Source organism: Lithobates pipiens, unplaced genomic scaffold, assembly GCF_037356315.1.
Source record: "Lithobates pipiens isolate NorthernLeopardFrog02 unplaced genomic scaffold, aLitPip1_a1.2 Scaffold_22, whole genome shotgun sequence".
Classification (NCBI taxonomy): Eukaryota; Metazoa; Chordata; class Amphibia; order Anura; family Ranidae; genus Lithobates; species Lithobates pipiens.
The window spans coordinates 85,410,039-85,427,081 of NW_027507784.1; positions in this window are offsets into that span (position 1 = coordinate 85,410,039).

Below are 17,043 nucleotides of genomic sequence, written 5' to 3' on the forward strand. Positions count from 1 at the left end.
AAGTCAATGGGATGCGATTTTGCATCAAAGTTGATGGGATGTGATTTTGCATCAAAGTCACTAGGACGTTTTTGCATTGAAGCCACTAGAGGGCGTTTTTGCATTGAAGTCAATGGGATGCGATTTTGCATTAAAGTTGATGGTATGCGATTTTGCATTGAGGTCAATAGGGGGGCATTTTTGCATTGAAGTCAGTGGGACGTGTTTTTGCATTTATGTCAAAAGGATGTGATTTTGCATTGAAGTTAATGGGCATGATTTTGCACTGAAGCCACTAGGGGACGTTTTTGCATTAAAGTCAATGGGACGCGATTTTGCATTGAGGTCAATAGGACTCAAAATGCCATTATCTGCACCTTTTTCTTTTCTATCGGCCAAATGCCGATAACCCTATTTTCAGCCGATAATTTTTGGGGGGCCAATATATCGGTGCATCCCTAATCATTATTTTTACAGTTCTGTTCTCTAAAGGATAAAGTACATGTAGTATATTGTCCCGTATTTCTAAGTGCTGTCTAACCCTAGGTATGAGGTCTGACCATCCAACAACAGCTATGAAGGAGACGGCTGATTCATAGCTGCAGCTTGTCTCAGCTATGAGCACTTTCCTGAGACAAGCAAAGGTAAGGGGAATGCAGAGACTGACACGCCCCCCTTCCTCTGCATTCCTCTTGCTGTTGCTTGTCTCAGGAAAATGCTCATAGCTGAGACAAGCCGCAGCTATGAATCAGCCGTCTCCTCAATAGCTGTTGTCAGGACATCCACGCCAGGAGAGGAGGGAGGTTAGATCTTTTAGCGTGGGTTATAAAGCAGAAAAATAAGACATGCCCCATAGGGGGCAGAATTGTAAAAAAAAAACACATCATCTTTAGGCTCATGTCATCGGGCAAAGTTTTCCTGCAACGGCTAGGCGCTTGGAACACACATCAAATGCAGGTCAGAAAAATCTCATTGACTTTACCTGAGCAGTACACATGGCAGTTCAAAGGCTGCATGTGAACTGCTTTGCTATGCACCGTGTTTCTTTGGACGCAGCATGTCCTACTAAGGTGAGGTTGAAACTGCAGATAAAAGGGTTAAACACCGCCTTTACTTTATGTCAAATGCTACATTTCCATTTGAATGCAGCCATATGCGTTTGAATGACAAATGCATTCGACTCGAATCCCCATCAACATGAACTTGAATCTTAACCCTGGTCAGAACTTTTTATTTTGCTTTGAATAGAGTGTGAAAAGGGTTAGGATCTCTTAGATTTTATTACTATTTTGTGTCTCTGCCGAGGGATTTCCCTTCACTTCCTGTAAGACAGGAAATGATGGAAAATATGTCCAGTGGGGACACGGGCCAAAACGTTAGGAAGGGCCAGAACTTGTGGCTCACTATTCTGACTGCAGGCTGAATCCCAACAGTAACCAATGCTCAAAAAAAAAAAAAAAAAAAAATGAAAAGAAGGGAATCGGAACACAAATAGCTCTACTAATGTGGAAATGTTTTATTTCTCTTTAATATTGTCAGAAAATAAAAGTGCATACAGTATATAGTAAATGTAACCCATAAAAATAAAAAAATAATTAAAGATGAAATTCAAAAAAATAAATAATAAAAAAACATGAACTTCAATCAAACAGTAAAAATACACAAATGCATATAGGAGAGCTGTTTTACCCTCAAAAGAATGTGTATGTCCATACAGTCCTGAGATGTATACAGCTCTGCCACAAAAGCACGTTCAGGTCTGGAAGGGCAGTAGACCTGTTTTTATTTTTCCCTCTGCTGCAATTAAGTAACACCTAGGCTTTATGAATACTGGGTGTTTAGATGGAAGGCACAGGTGCATCAGCCAGATCCGCTGCCAGCAGCCTGTAGAAGGCTGAAAGCTGATGCGACTGGATGGTGCACCAAGTAATACTAACATTTAGGGCAGTAAGCACCCAGGGATGAATTCCCACAACACAAGCAGTTTGCATCCCGAGCATTCAACCCTGGGTTCATACTACCATATGCAGCACATCACAGTGGCTAGCACCTTCGCCTAGCAGCAGTAGAGTTGTTGGTTTGGCTTCCGGGGACCTTCTCCAGCTCCCTGGATCCTCCATGTGCTCCTTGGGTCCTCTTCTGGCTCCCGTGGTCCTCTGTGTGCTCTTCCGCCTCCCTGGGTCCTCCATGTGCTCCTCCGCCCCCCGACCTTCTGATCTGCCTGGAGTTTGCATGCTCAGCCTGTGTGTGCAAAGGTTTTTCTTCCACACATCAAAGACATGCTAGTAGGTTAATTGGCCCTAGTGCATGTATAAAAGTGAGTTAGGGAGCTTAGATTGTAAGCTCCTTGAGGGCAGGGACTGATGTGAATGTACAATATATGTGTAAAGTTTTCCCCACTTACAAAGAAATGAAGGGTCTGTAATTTTTATCAGGTGTATTTTAAATGATAGAAACAGAACACATGATACAAATGTTATAAATTGAGTTACATTTTAATGAGTAAAATAAGTATTTGATCCCCAAGCAAAACATGACTTAGTACTTGGTGGAGAAACCCTTGTTGGCAAGCACAGAGGTCAGATGTTTCTTGTAGTTGGTGACCAGGTTTGCACACATCTCAGGAGGGATTTTGGTCCACTCCTCTTTACAGATCTTCTCTAACTACCTAAGATTTCTTGGCAAATCGAAATTTCAGACCCCTCTATACATTTTCTATAGGATTAAGGTCTGGAAACTGGCTAGGCCACCCCATGACCTTAATGTGCTTCTTAAGCCACTCCTTTGTTGCCTTGGGGACATGTTTTGGGTCATTGTCATGCTGGAAGACCCATTCACGACCCAGTGTTCTGGCTGAGGGAAGAAAGTTCTCATGCTAAATTTTACAATAAATGGCCCTGTCCATTGGCCCCTCGATGTGGCAAAGCCGTTCTCTACCTTTAGCAGAGAAACAGCCCCAAAGCATTATGTTTCCACCTCCATGCTTGACTGTAGCGATGGTGTTCTTGTGGTCATAGTCAGCATTTTTTCTTATCCAAACATGGCGAGTTTTTTCTTATCCAAACATGTCAAAGAGCTCAATTTTGTTCTCATCTGACCACAGCACCCTCCCTATACTTCTCTGAATCAATTAGATGTTTATTGGCAAACTTCAGACAGGCCTGTACTTCTTAAGGAGGGGACTACACTACAATAGCAGGAAATGATTTACACACTGCACCGATTTTTTACCACCCCCACAGTTGGACCTCAAAAAAGGCTCCAACACGGAAACACAGGAATACAAAATGTCCCTGAATCAGACAAACTAGAAGTAATACATCTTTAATCCCATATACTAACCAATAATCAGATTGTGTTTCTGTCCTTAGGACTAACCTTTTGCCCCAAGCAGAAAATGGATCAGTTCGAATTGATTAAGGATGTTCATTTATTTAATCGCAAATTAATGTATAAGACAATATTTGATAAAAAACAGGATTCCATAACAACCAATCCCCCCTAGTGAACTATGGGAGAATTTTTCCTTGGAGGAATTGAAAGCCATTAACGATCTAATGGATCTATGGGAAGAGGGTAACCATGATGAAGGGTCCCTTCCGCGGAGTGAAGGGAACCTTGAGTCCCTCAGTTTAGTCTCCATGGATCCATGCTTTCCTCTGCCACTACTTTATAAATCCAAATCTAGAGCCTTTCCTCTTCTTCAAACCAAACCAAATATGCACTCAGCAGGTGATTAATGAGATTAAAAATACTAGATGGAAGGATCCTACAGTCTCTGACATTAGTCCTGCTCAGAAAGTGGCTCTTGAAAACCTAAGACAAAATCGCCATTTAGCTATAAAACCTTCTGACGAAGTAGGAAACATTGTGGTCATGGATGTAACCCAGTATGAACATATGGTTTTGGAAATACTGGATAACCATGAATGATATAGAAGGATAATGGAAATATTCCCGGAACGGATGACAAAGAAGTACCGTATATACTCGAGTATAAGCCGAGATTTTCAGCCTCTTTTTTGAGGCTGAAAGTGCCCCCCTCGGCTTATACTCGAGTCATCGCTGTCTGCCCGCTCGATCAGCGTGTCGAGCAGACAGACAGCGGCCATTCTATGATTCAAAAGCCGCGCCTCCGGCTCCGCCTTCGCCTGTGATAGGCGGAACACTGAATTTCCCAGCAGCCTGTGTTCCGCCTATCACGGGCGTCGTCTCATCCTCGTACTACGGACGAGGATGATACGACGTCCGTGATAGGCGGAACACAGGCTGCTGGGAAATTCAGTGTTCCGCCTATCACAGGCGAAGGAGGAGGCGCGGCTTTTGAATTTTACAATGGCCGCCGACGAAGAGGGCACGGGACGGAGGCAAGGCAAGGTACGGCACGGGACAGGACAGGACGGGACGGGACGAAGGCAAGGCACGACACGGGACGGAGGCTCGGGACAAAGGCTCGGGACACAGGTAGGCTGGACACACACACACACACACACACACACACACACACACACACGGATGGAGACACACACACACGGATGGATGGATGGATGGAGACACACACACACACAGGGATGGATGGATGGATGGATGGAGACACACACACACACAGGGATGGATGGATGGATGGATGGAGACACACACACACAGGGATGGATGGATGGATGGACACACACACACACAGGGATGGATGGACGGACACACAGGGATGGACGGACACACAGGGATGGACGGACACACAGGGATGGACGGACACACACACAGGGATGGACAGGCATGTCTCACCCTCGGCTTATACACGAGTCAATAAGTTTGCCAGTTTTTTTGGGGGTAAATTGGGGGCCTCGGCTTATATTCGGGTCGGCCTATACTCGAGTATATACGGTATAGGAATCTTATCACTGAAGCCCACTTAAAAGGAATCATTGATAAGAAAACCTTTGAGTTTCTTAACATTAAAACCCCAAAAACTTCAACTTTATATGCATTACCGAAAATCCACAAAAGTTTGATCCAGCCACCTGGGATACCATTAGTATCCAGAAATAGTTGTTTGACAGAATCAGCAAGTCAATTGGTCGTTAACTATTTGAGATCACATGTAAATGCACTTAGTTACCATATTCAAGATACAGGAGATCTCATTCGTACTCTAGACGGCATTGATGTGCCAGAGGAAGCATGGTTAGTGACCCTGGATGTGTAGAAAATGTATAACTCCATCCCCTATGATTGGGGAGGTGAGGACAGTGGAGAGCTTCATATCAGAACGGGACACTAGGGAGGGTCCCTACAACCAATTCATTCTTGCACTATTTCATTCTGATGAATAATGTCTTTCTATTCAAACGCTCCCACTACCTCCAGGTGCAGGGGGTCGCGATGGGGACAAGATGTGCCCCGTCTTACGCGAACCTGTACCTGGGGGGAGTGGGAGAGCGTGCTCTATTTGCAAGGAAGGATTTGCAGAAGTATTTGAGCTAAATTTCCATATGGAAAAGATTAATCAATGATATTTTTCTAATCTGTCAGGGCTCCTTAGAAGATTTGATGTGCAAGCTGTGAAAAATGATAATGATTATAATTTAAAATTTACATTGATTTACCACCAACAAACTGTAAACTTTCTTGACGTTCAGATTTATGTTAATGAGGATGGGAGCCTAGGCTCCAGCCTCTATAGAAAGCCATCATCAGGGAATACCATTCTTAAAGCGGAGGTCCACCCTAAAGTGGACCTCCACTCATCGGAACCCTCCCCCCCTCCGGCGCCACAATTGGCACCTTTCAGGGGGGAGGGGGTGCAGATACCTGTACAGTACAGGTATCTGCACCCACTTCCGGGATAGCTCTCTGCGGAAAGGGGCGTATATTACGCCCCTTTCCGCAAGTGTCTGCCCCTTTCCGCAAGTGCCCCGCTGCCTGCTGGGAAACACACAGATCCCAGAGGCAGCGGGGACCGTCCTTATTGCGCAGCGCGATTCGCGCATGCGCAGTAGGGAACCGGGAAATGAAGCCGAAAGGCTCCATTTCCTGATTCCCATACCCAAGATGGCGGCGGCAGCACCCGACATATGATCTACAGATCGGCTTCGGGTGCCGACATCGCGGGCGCGCTGGACAGGTAAGTGTCACTATTTTAAAAGTCAGCAGCTGCAGTATTTGTAGCTGCTGGCTTTTAAAAAAAAAAAAAAAACGCGGAGTCCCGGTGGACTCCCGCTTTAATGCCAAGAGCTCTCATCCGGTACCAAGCATACCCTACAGTCAATATCTACGTCTTAAATGCAATTGCTTAAGCAGGAAGACTTTAAAGACTCAAAAACGTAAAAAATAAAATAAAATTGCTAGTTATGCTTTAAGATAAATGCACTTTCTTCTTTTACATGTCTGTTCACCCAAAATAAGGATTTGGTTGGGGAATGTTGTGTTGACCCACCAACCAACATCATATTTCGCTTGGAATATCAGATACTGTATACCCAGCTCCTGTTCTGCTCCTGTCCACCTGGGAGTTTTGAGTGTTCTTGCCCACCTTTGTGTATCCTAACTGCCCCTACTACCTTCTTTATAATATAAAATAAATAAATCATCCAGTGGGGATGGTGGCAATCCCTCATAATGGGCACAACAGGTTTGCAGATTCGGGAACTTAACTCAGATTTCATCAGTGGAATTCCAAGGGGCAGAAGAAACTGTTATGGTTCAACCCTCCAGCATTGACGAAACACTGAAATTCCACTTTTAGGTGGATTTGCTCTTTAATCTCAATTTCTATCATAATGTAGTTATTTCCATGTATTTTGGAGGAAATGTTTACCTTGTGATATACAGTAATTTAACTCGTGTAACCAATATATTTTGACTACTTACTCAAATGACCTAGGCTGTTATGTATAAAATGTTTGAAAGGACTGTCTATGTTTTGTATTTCAGTCGTCTTTTCTTCATTCTCCAGCCTGCAGATGGTTGTAGAGGAGACAGCGGGGTTGGCGGTGTGACTTTTCAGTTCAAGTGAGTGGCAGGAGACATGTGCTGCAATACTCCTCACCCCTCCCCCTTCTCTGACTCTAAAGAAAATATAACAACCCATGCACTTTTAGAAACGCATTACGGTGCTTATTTTTTCTGGTCTTCTCAGAAAGCTTTTACTTAGCAATGGGAATAAAATCAATGTGCTAACTGTGAAAGTACACCTGTTGTTTCGAAGAAATTGGTGGACGGCGAGTCTAGAAGGACGGTCTCTTTAGGTTCCCCTCTTGCTGTTGTGAAGATATTAGGGTATGTTAATAACCACTTCAATACTGGGCCAATTTTCAGCCTTCAGTGCTGTTGTTCTTTGAATAAAAATGACTCGCAACACTGTACCCATATGACCTTGTCATTTTGCTCTACAAATAAAAAAAGAGAACAAAAATCAAAAAAAGTTTCTATTATAAAATTTTGCAAATAAGGATTTTTTTCATAAATTTTTACCCAAATTTATATTGCTACATTTCTTTGGTAAAAATAACCCAGTGTATATTATTTGCAAAAAATGGGGGAAAGACAAGCTTGGGACTTTAAATGGGACGTGAGGAGAGGTTCACGCCCCCATTCCTAATACATGTATTACCAGGGGGAAGGTCGGGACTTTAGACGAGGTGTGCATGGTGGGATCAATCAAATTCACAAAAGTCCAAACATATGTATGTTTATTAAGACCAATGATCAACATAGCATAGAAAACCTTAGAGCACACATAACATTGTAACAAATTGTGCCTTCAGATCTATACTGAACAGCGTATAACAAAATGGCATGAGCAGATAAAATAAGAATAATAAATCCTAATCCTTCATACCAGATTATATCATTACAAATTAAAAAATACAAAATGGAGTAATCTAAAAACAGTAATTGTGTCTTGGATGCAATGAGATAGGCTCTACGCGTTTCATGGACTTCCATCCATTCGTCAGGAGCCAAATGTATCCAAGTTCTATATAAAAATGAAAGATGTAGATAACCAATATAATATAATTACTATACCCATACGGGGAAGGATAAAAAAGTAGAAAGATAAATGGCCATGCCAAATTGTACTCACATGAAGCCATAGCTGAAACCGTACAAGACCACATGCTGGGGGTCAAACACTGAGCCCTGCCCGGAAGCTGAGAAGGAGAGGCAGCTGGAAATTAGGGAACCACACTCCATCCCATATATATAACGGGGACTTCTAGGGAGTACAAAATAAAAATAGTATATATCCATGACACTCTAGGTCATTAAAGTAATCTAAAGCCAGACAATGCCCATGACCGTAGGGATAAAATAGTTACCAAGTATTTACCTTAGGTGATCCAAATTGGGTAGAGAGCCATATGGAAAAAAGGACAGGAATCTCCAAATTCAACCATTATACTGGCACAGAGGTAAAAGGGTGGTAGAAGGGGGAGAGGAATGTGGACCCATCAACGCCGCACTGTCCCCCCCTCAACGTCACGCGGTTACGGCACAAGGAGGAGAAGCATCCCGGCAGAATGCCGGAGTAGCTCTCCATGTGTCAACCGTGATGATAAGCCAGACAAGTGCGTGACCGACTGCCCCACAGGGGCATCACACGCACAACGCCGGAGCCGTGGCGCAGATGCTAGGTGGGGACACCCGCCCACTCCCCCACACCCAAGGGGTGTGAAGAGAGGGGGAGAGGGAGGGAGCACAGCATGCATCGCAGCTCCCGGCCATTGGCACACATTAACCCTCCGGCCGCAGATTGGACGGGTACAGCCAGGCTGCAGTGATACAAAAATGACAATAATGCAATTCCAAGTCTAGGCTGGATTCTAAATCTAACATATTGAATTATGTTCTGATCCAATGAAGGTCAGCCATAAGAATATGATAGGTCCCAACCATATAGCACACCTACATCCCTAATTTATGTGCAAAAAATGGGGGAAAGACAAGCTTGGGACTTTATATGGGACGCGTGGAGAGGTTCACGCCCCCATCCCTAATATGGTGGGATCAATCAAATTCATAAAAGTCGAAACATATGTATGCTTATTAAGACCAATCATCAACATAGCATAGAAAACCTTACAGCACACATAACATTGTAACCAATTGTCGATTCAGATCTATACTGAACAGCATATAACAAAATGGCATGAGCAGATAAAATAAGAATAATAAATCCTAATCCTCCATACACCAGATTATATCATTACAAATTAAAAAATACAAAATGGAGTCATCTAAAAACAGTAACTGTGTCTTGGATGCAACGAGGTAGGCTCTACGCATTTCATGGACTTCCATCCATTCGTCAGGAGCCAAATGTATCCAAGTTCTATATAAAAAAGAAAGATGTAGATAACCCATATAATCTAATTAGTATACCCATACGGGGAAGGACAAAAAAGTAGAAAGATAAATGGCCATGCCAAATTGTACTCACATGAAGCCATAGCTGAAACCGTACAAGACCACATGCTGGGGGTCAAACACTGAGCCCTGCCCAGAAGCTGAGAAGGAGAGGCAGCCGGAAATTAGGGAACCACACTCCATCCCTCATATATAACTGGGACTTCTAGGGAGTACAAAATAAAAATAGTATATATCCATGGCACTCTAGGTCAATAAAGTAATCTAAAGCCAGACAATGCCCATGACCTTAGGGAAAAAATAGTTACCAAGTATTTACCTTAGGTGATCCAAATTGGGTAGAGAGCCATATGGAAAAAAGCACTCTCCAAATTCAACCATTATACTGACACAGTGGTAAAAGGATGGTAGAAGGGGAGAGGAATGTGGACCCATCAAAACCGGACTGTCCCCCCCTCAGCGTCACGCAGTTGCGGCACAAGGAGGAGAGAACGCCGGAGTAGCTCTCCACGTGTCAACCGTGATGATAAGCCAGACACATGCGTGACCGACCTCCTCACAGGGCGTCACACGCACAACGCCGGAGGCATTGTTTGTATTTTTGATAGAAAATCACGTAGAACACCCAAACATTTAAAATTTTGCAGTTATTTCTCACGCACGGCACAGTGCATGTTTGCAACTACACCCCAAAACACTTGTTGCTACTCATCCTGAGTATGACCATGCCACATATGTGAGACTTTTTCACAGCTTAGTCACATAGTGAGGCCCAACATCAAAGGAATATCAGCAGGCATTATCCATTTTAAGACCAGGCCTTCTGACACTTTTTTGTTTGTATTTTTGATAGAAAATTACGTAGAACCCCCCAAACATTAAAATTGTTTGCAGCAGAGGCTCTAGAGACTAAAATGGTGGGCTTTTCATATTTTGATGTCACATGATATTTGCCTAGCAGTTTTTCTAATAAAAACAACAGGTGTATTTTAAAAAGGCCTATAATACACCACTCGGCGCACAACAATGACTGCACAACAAATTCGAAAGAATAAATAAATAAATATATATATATATATATGTATATATATATATATATATATATATATATATATATATATATATATATATATATATATATATATATATACATATATATATATATATATATATATATATATATATATATATATATATATATATATATATATATATATGTCCTTATATAAATACCTGCATATGAAATGCAAAATAGAACCAAACAACCTGGATAAAATCAGTCAGGTCAATTTTGACTTAGCAGTCCAAACAATAATAGCAGCTGTTTAAAGACTATAATGATTATATGAACCAGTAATACAAACAATTCATCAATAAAAATATGAGAATATCCGTATTAAAACAGCGCTCAACATAGAGTTCACAAAATTTTCACAAATAGTTGTGTATGAGCTCTAATAAAAAGGAGGAGAGTCCTTAGTGTGCAGATAGGATGATTGTAGTGTTTTATTCAACGTTGCAAGGTGATCAAAAGTGCTGCTGACATTTCTTCCACCAAAATATTTGGGAGTGCTTCACCACGTGCGATGCATCCCCCACAGGGGGTAAAACTCACCAGACACCGTTGATAAAACCAGCCTTAAGGAATAGATACTCTTTTAGATGTACCATAGACTCATACGTCTTTCCTCAGGGGTCCCGTTTCCAGTAATACTCCAAGAGTGTCATAAAATAAAACAAAGTATACACATAGCGTAATACCGTTTTATTTTTAAAGAAAGAAGTTGCTCAAAACAAATAAAATCCCCATTTAAATATCTGCGTACATTGTAAAAAACATCACAAGCAATAAAAATGTGTGTGTTTCACCGGTTTCCAGATTGCGTCCTCCACCTGGGTTCAGCTGTGTGCACTGTGAATGACTTCCTGGTCCTTGGTCAGCGGTGGAACGCACACCTCACTTCCGGGAGCGTCGTGTAGGCCACGCCCTGACGCGTTTTGTCACTTCCGACTTCAACAGAGGGCGTGGCTACACAACGCCAGCGGCCAACTTATATTACCCAGTTCCCGCCCGCGTTGACCAATCGTGCAATCGCACAATGTCCGGCCCACATGACGCTGCACATAGTCATGGTAACCGGCCACCGTCAACATTGTCTACTATCAGGGGGAGAAATAAACAAATGGACATACTCGGTTACCGACCAGGTAGCTAGAAATTAGTCATAATAGCATGGTTCTTACACCCGGAACATCACATCAACCCAATATAATAAACAATAAAAATATCGTTAAGACTGACTAAAAAAAATATATATATATATAAAAGCTAAATATACAGGAAAATGGCTAAAAAGAAGAAATAGTGTACCATTGGATAATAAATAATTATATATGTAAACATCCATAGAGGCAGGTAACTATACCAAATATAAATAGAGGGCATGCATAAAGTGCATCAGATACCATACTTGTTGGGGCAGAATGTACATATATTTACAATCCAAACATCCAGACATGTGTCCCCAAGCAGCACCATATACCCTGTATCAAATGCAGCACTCAGATTGACACCAAAATCTAACAATAAATATATCATATATATCGACCCCAAAAATAATTCATGGGAGGAAAATAGATATCTCCTGGGAAAAAAAGATATATATATATGTAGGTTGCCCTTCTAGTTAAAAATAGTTTTGGTGTAAATATATACAGACCAACGTGGGAATTTCAATTTCAATTTCGAGTAGACACTTTAGCACCAAAAGGGTTAAATGTAGACTTAGACATTAATTGCTTTATCAGTGATTATTAATTTTCCAGCATGCTGGCCCTGTTTATAAAATAATATGCATTTTACAAGTTTGGTGCATGGACATGACATATGGGCTACAGACAAATGGGGATATAATACATTACATGATGTTAGGTTTATAGCAACATGAAATTCCCACGTTGGTCTGTATATATTTACACCAAAACTATTTTTAACTAGAAGGGCAACCTACATATACATATATATATCTTTTTTTCCCAGGAGATATCTATTTTCCTCCCATGCATTCTTTTTGGATTCGATATATATGATATATTTATTGTTAGATTTTGGTGTCAATCTGAGTGCTGCATTTGATACAGGGTATATGGTGCTGCTTGGGGACACATGTCTGGATGTTTGGATTGTAAATATATGTACATTCTGCCCCAACAAGTATGGTATCTGATGCACTTTATGCATGCCCTCTATTTATATTTGGTATAGTTAGCTGCCTCTATGGATGTTTACATATATAATTATTTATTATGCAATGGTACACTATTTCGTCTTTTTAGCCATTTTCCTGTATATTTAGCTTTTATATATATATATATATATTTTTTTAGTCAGTCTTAACAAAATTTTTATTGTTTATTATATTGGGTTGATGTGATGTTCCGGGTGTAAGAACCATGCTATTATGACTAATTTCTAGCTACCTGGTCGGTAACCGAGTATGTCCATTTGTTTATTTCTCCCCCTGATAGTTGACAATGTTGACGGTGGCCGGTTACCATGACTATGTGCAGCGTCATGTGGGCCGGACATTGTGCGATTGCACGATTGGTCAACGCGGGTGGGGACTGGGTAATATAAGTTGGCCGCTGGCGTCGTGTAGCCACGCCCTCTGTTGAAGTCGGAAGTGACAAAACGCGTCAGGGCGTGGCCTACACGACGCTCCCGGAACTGAGGTGTGCGTTCCACCGCTGACCAAGGACCAGGAAGTCATTCACAGTGCACACAGCTGAACCCAGGTGGAGGACTCTGAAGTCTGGAAACCGGTGAAACACACACATTTTTATTGCTTGTGATGTTTTTTACAATGTACGCAGATATTTAAATGGGGATTTTATTTGTTTTGAGCAACTTCTTTCTTTAAAAATAAAACGGTATTACGCTATGTGTATACTTTGTTTTATTTTATGACACTCTTGGAGTATTGCTGGAAACGGGACCCCTGAGGAAAGACGTACATCTAAAAGAGTATCTATTCCTTAAGGCTGGTTTTATCAACGGTGTCTGGTGAGTTTTACCCCCTGTGGGGGATGCATCGCACGTGGTGAAGCACTCCCAAATATTTTGGTGGAAGAAATGTCAGCAGCACTTTTGATCACCTTGCAACGTTGAATAAAACACTACAATCACCCTATCTGCACACTAAGGACTCTCCTCCTTTTTATTAGAGCTCATACACAACTATTTGTGAAAATTTTGTGAACTCTATGTTGAGCGCTGTTTTAATACGGATATTCTCATATTTTTATTGATGAATTGTTTGTATTACTGGTTCATACAGTTTTTCTAATAAATTTGAAAAAATAATTGAAATGAAAATGGTAAAAAAAATTATAAAATAAAGTAAAAATAAAAAACAACTGACACCAGTGGTGGAACTAATTTGCAAAGGTCACACTTATGACGCCCACCTGACTCGGAGGAGAGGGCCCCAGTCGGGGGGAGGGTCAGGGGAACATTTCATGGTTTCTTGCACGGGCCCTGAAGGTTCCAGTTATGCCTCTGCAATGATGAGAGAGCAGGGGCAGGGGGGGGGTGTGAATGGACACACAGAGCTGGCTCTGGAGCGAGCATTCACGGGTTCTCCCATAGCAACCCACTGGCTATGGGGGCGCTCAGAAGGGGCAAGAAGTGCCGGTGGGGGACCCCAGAAGAGGAGGATCAGGACTTCTCTGTGCAAAAACCTGAGCGTAGTGTCGCTTGAAGCTTTTAGCTTGAAAAAAAGTACATAGGGACGAAGGACACCTATTAGCAAAAATATGTAGGTATAGGACACACCCTGCCATGTCCCCTCACAACAGAATTATGCAAGTGAGTGAACAGTATTCGTTATTCGGTATATATATTCGTGCTTTTCTATTGTTCCTGCACCCCTCGCGTCTTCCTTGGCTGAGAAGAGACAGTCCCTTAAATTGGTTCAACGCCAAAATTTTCTATTACTTATCGTATAGTATATTAGATAGATAGACGGGATATAATGTCATTGCTTTATTACATTTTTCACCAGTTTTCTTGTGGAATGCCACACATATTTGTAATTCAAAGTTTAAAGCGGTGTGCTGGCCCCCGATAATCCTCATGCTTAATGTATTCTAGTAAAGGTATGCTGTAAACGAAGGTCAGTTTTGTATTTTTGCACCATTGATTTCTTACTTTTGCAAGTCCCAGCAGGCTGCGGCCATCTCATGTGTGGGCATCTGAAGCCAGACTGTATTTCTTCCTGTATTCCATATAGGCTGGTTACCCAGCATGCACCTCCAGATCTCGCACATGCTCAGAGCAGCATGAGCAGTGTAATAGGTTGTAGGTTGGGTTTCCATAGCAACAGCAGTGTCAGAGGAAGTTTCCGCCCCTTAGCCCGGTTCCAGGAACCAGGAAGATTATAAATCTAGAAATATAAAAAGGTGTGTGTGTATATATATATATATGCACAGAAACAAGGGATATAATTTACAATTAGCATCTTTTAAAAAAGTAATTGCCTTTTGCAGGAACTGCCCCATATTACCCCCATCAAAATTGCCCCATCATACTGCCCCATCAAAATCGCTCCATCAAAACTGCACAATCATACTGCCACCATCAAAATTGCCCCATCATACTGCACTCATCAAAATTGCCCCATCATACTGCCCCCATCAAAATTGCCCCATCAAAACTGCACAATCATACTGCCACCATCAAAATTGCGCCATCATACTGCCCCATCAAAATTGCCCCATCATACTGCCCCATCAAAATTGCCCCATTAAAACTGAACAATCATACTGCCCCATCAAAATTGCCCCATCAAAACTGCACAATCATGCTCTCCCCATCAAACTTGCCCCATCATACTGCCACCATCAAAATTGCACAATCAAATTGCCACCATCAAAATTGCTCCATCGTACTGCCCCATCAAATTTGCCCTCTCATACTGCCCCATCAAAATTGCCCCATTAAAACTGCCCCCATAAAAACTGCCACATCAAAATTGTCCCCATCAAAATTGCCCCATCATACTGCCCCATCAAAGCTGCCCCATCAAAATTGCCCCCATGAAAACTGCCACATCAAAATTGTCCCCATCAAAATTGCCCCCATCATACTGCCCCGTCTAAATTGCCCCCATCAAAACTGCTCCCATCAAAATTCCCCCATCATACTGCCCCCATCAAAAGTGTCCATCATACTGCCCCATCAAAATTGCTCCCATCATACTGCCCCATCAAAATTGCCCCATTAAAACTGCCCCATCAAAATTGCCCCATTAAAACTGCCCACATCAAAATTGCCCTATCAAAACTGCCCCATCAAAATTGCTCCATCATACTGCCCCCATCAAAACTGCCACCATCATAGTACTCTTTTCTAAATGATTAGTAAAGGCTGTCCCCTCCCCCGGGCTCTGTATGTAATCAGAGATAAGATGTTCCAGCCCCTCCCCCACTGCCCATCACTGTGTATAAAAAGCTTTGATAACCATGGCAACAAAAGCCTGGTTACCCTTTTTAAAAATGGCCCTGGCCGGCGCCTTGCATCACGTCATTTCCAGTTCTGGGATTGATAACAAACATCTCCCAGGAGGCATTGCAGACCAGGAACTGAAGAGCTTGGCTGCCGCCCAGATGCGGTGAGGTTTGAGGATACGCTTGGTAGGTTTGATCTTCAGGCCCTTCTTATGTGTATTTTGGTCTTGCTGATGGGTGCATGATCTCTATTTGTTATCAGATGGGGATACTGTGGGTGGCCTGGAGGACGCTATTGATCTAATGTGTCCACATTCATCATCGCTTCATGACCTTGTTCCTTCATCACTTTGGAAGAAATATTTCTGGATTGGTGTGTTGCTCCCCTCTACTTTCTGTGGAAGGAGCATTTGAATGACATTTAATGTAAACCTAACCTGTATGTCTAATTGATTAAGGCCTTTATGTATCCTTTATATATTTCTTTCCTCAGTACACATATATATTTTACACACACACATTATATATATATATATATATATATATATATATATATATATATATATATATATATACCCTTTTATTTTGATGACATTTATATATATATAGTATTTCCACTGGCCCCCTTGTGCTCCTCCTGAAGTTGAAAAGGGAAATATGTCGAGCCCCAAGCATCACGCTGGTTACAGTAGCTACTTTATGTGTATATTGTACATGTGCACTGAAATTTGTTTTTATGAAATGTGGACAACATTCATTGTCCTCCGTTTCTTTTAAAACTTTGGACTCCAATAAAGATGTTTTTATAACAAAATATTTTTGTGTGTTTTGGCACCATTAAAATCCCCTTCTGTTCTAAAATTCTTTGGAAACTATTGATAGATACAAGATAACTGAAACCCTTTCATTGGATCCTTCTTTCCCATTGATCAGGATTGCCAAAATTGCCAAGACCATTGATGAGGTACCACTCCCCCATATGTACACATGTATAGGGATTGCCACGAACAATCCAAACCATATATACACATGTGTAGGTATTGTGACGAACATGATGAGGGGTCACCCCTATTTCTTTACATTGGAGTGCAGCAGAGTAATCTGCAATGCAGAAGTTCCCGGTCCCGGCTTCTTCTATATCAATCCACCGCAACAATTCAAGGGATTACAATAAAAGAGGCTGGGCGTTTA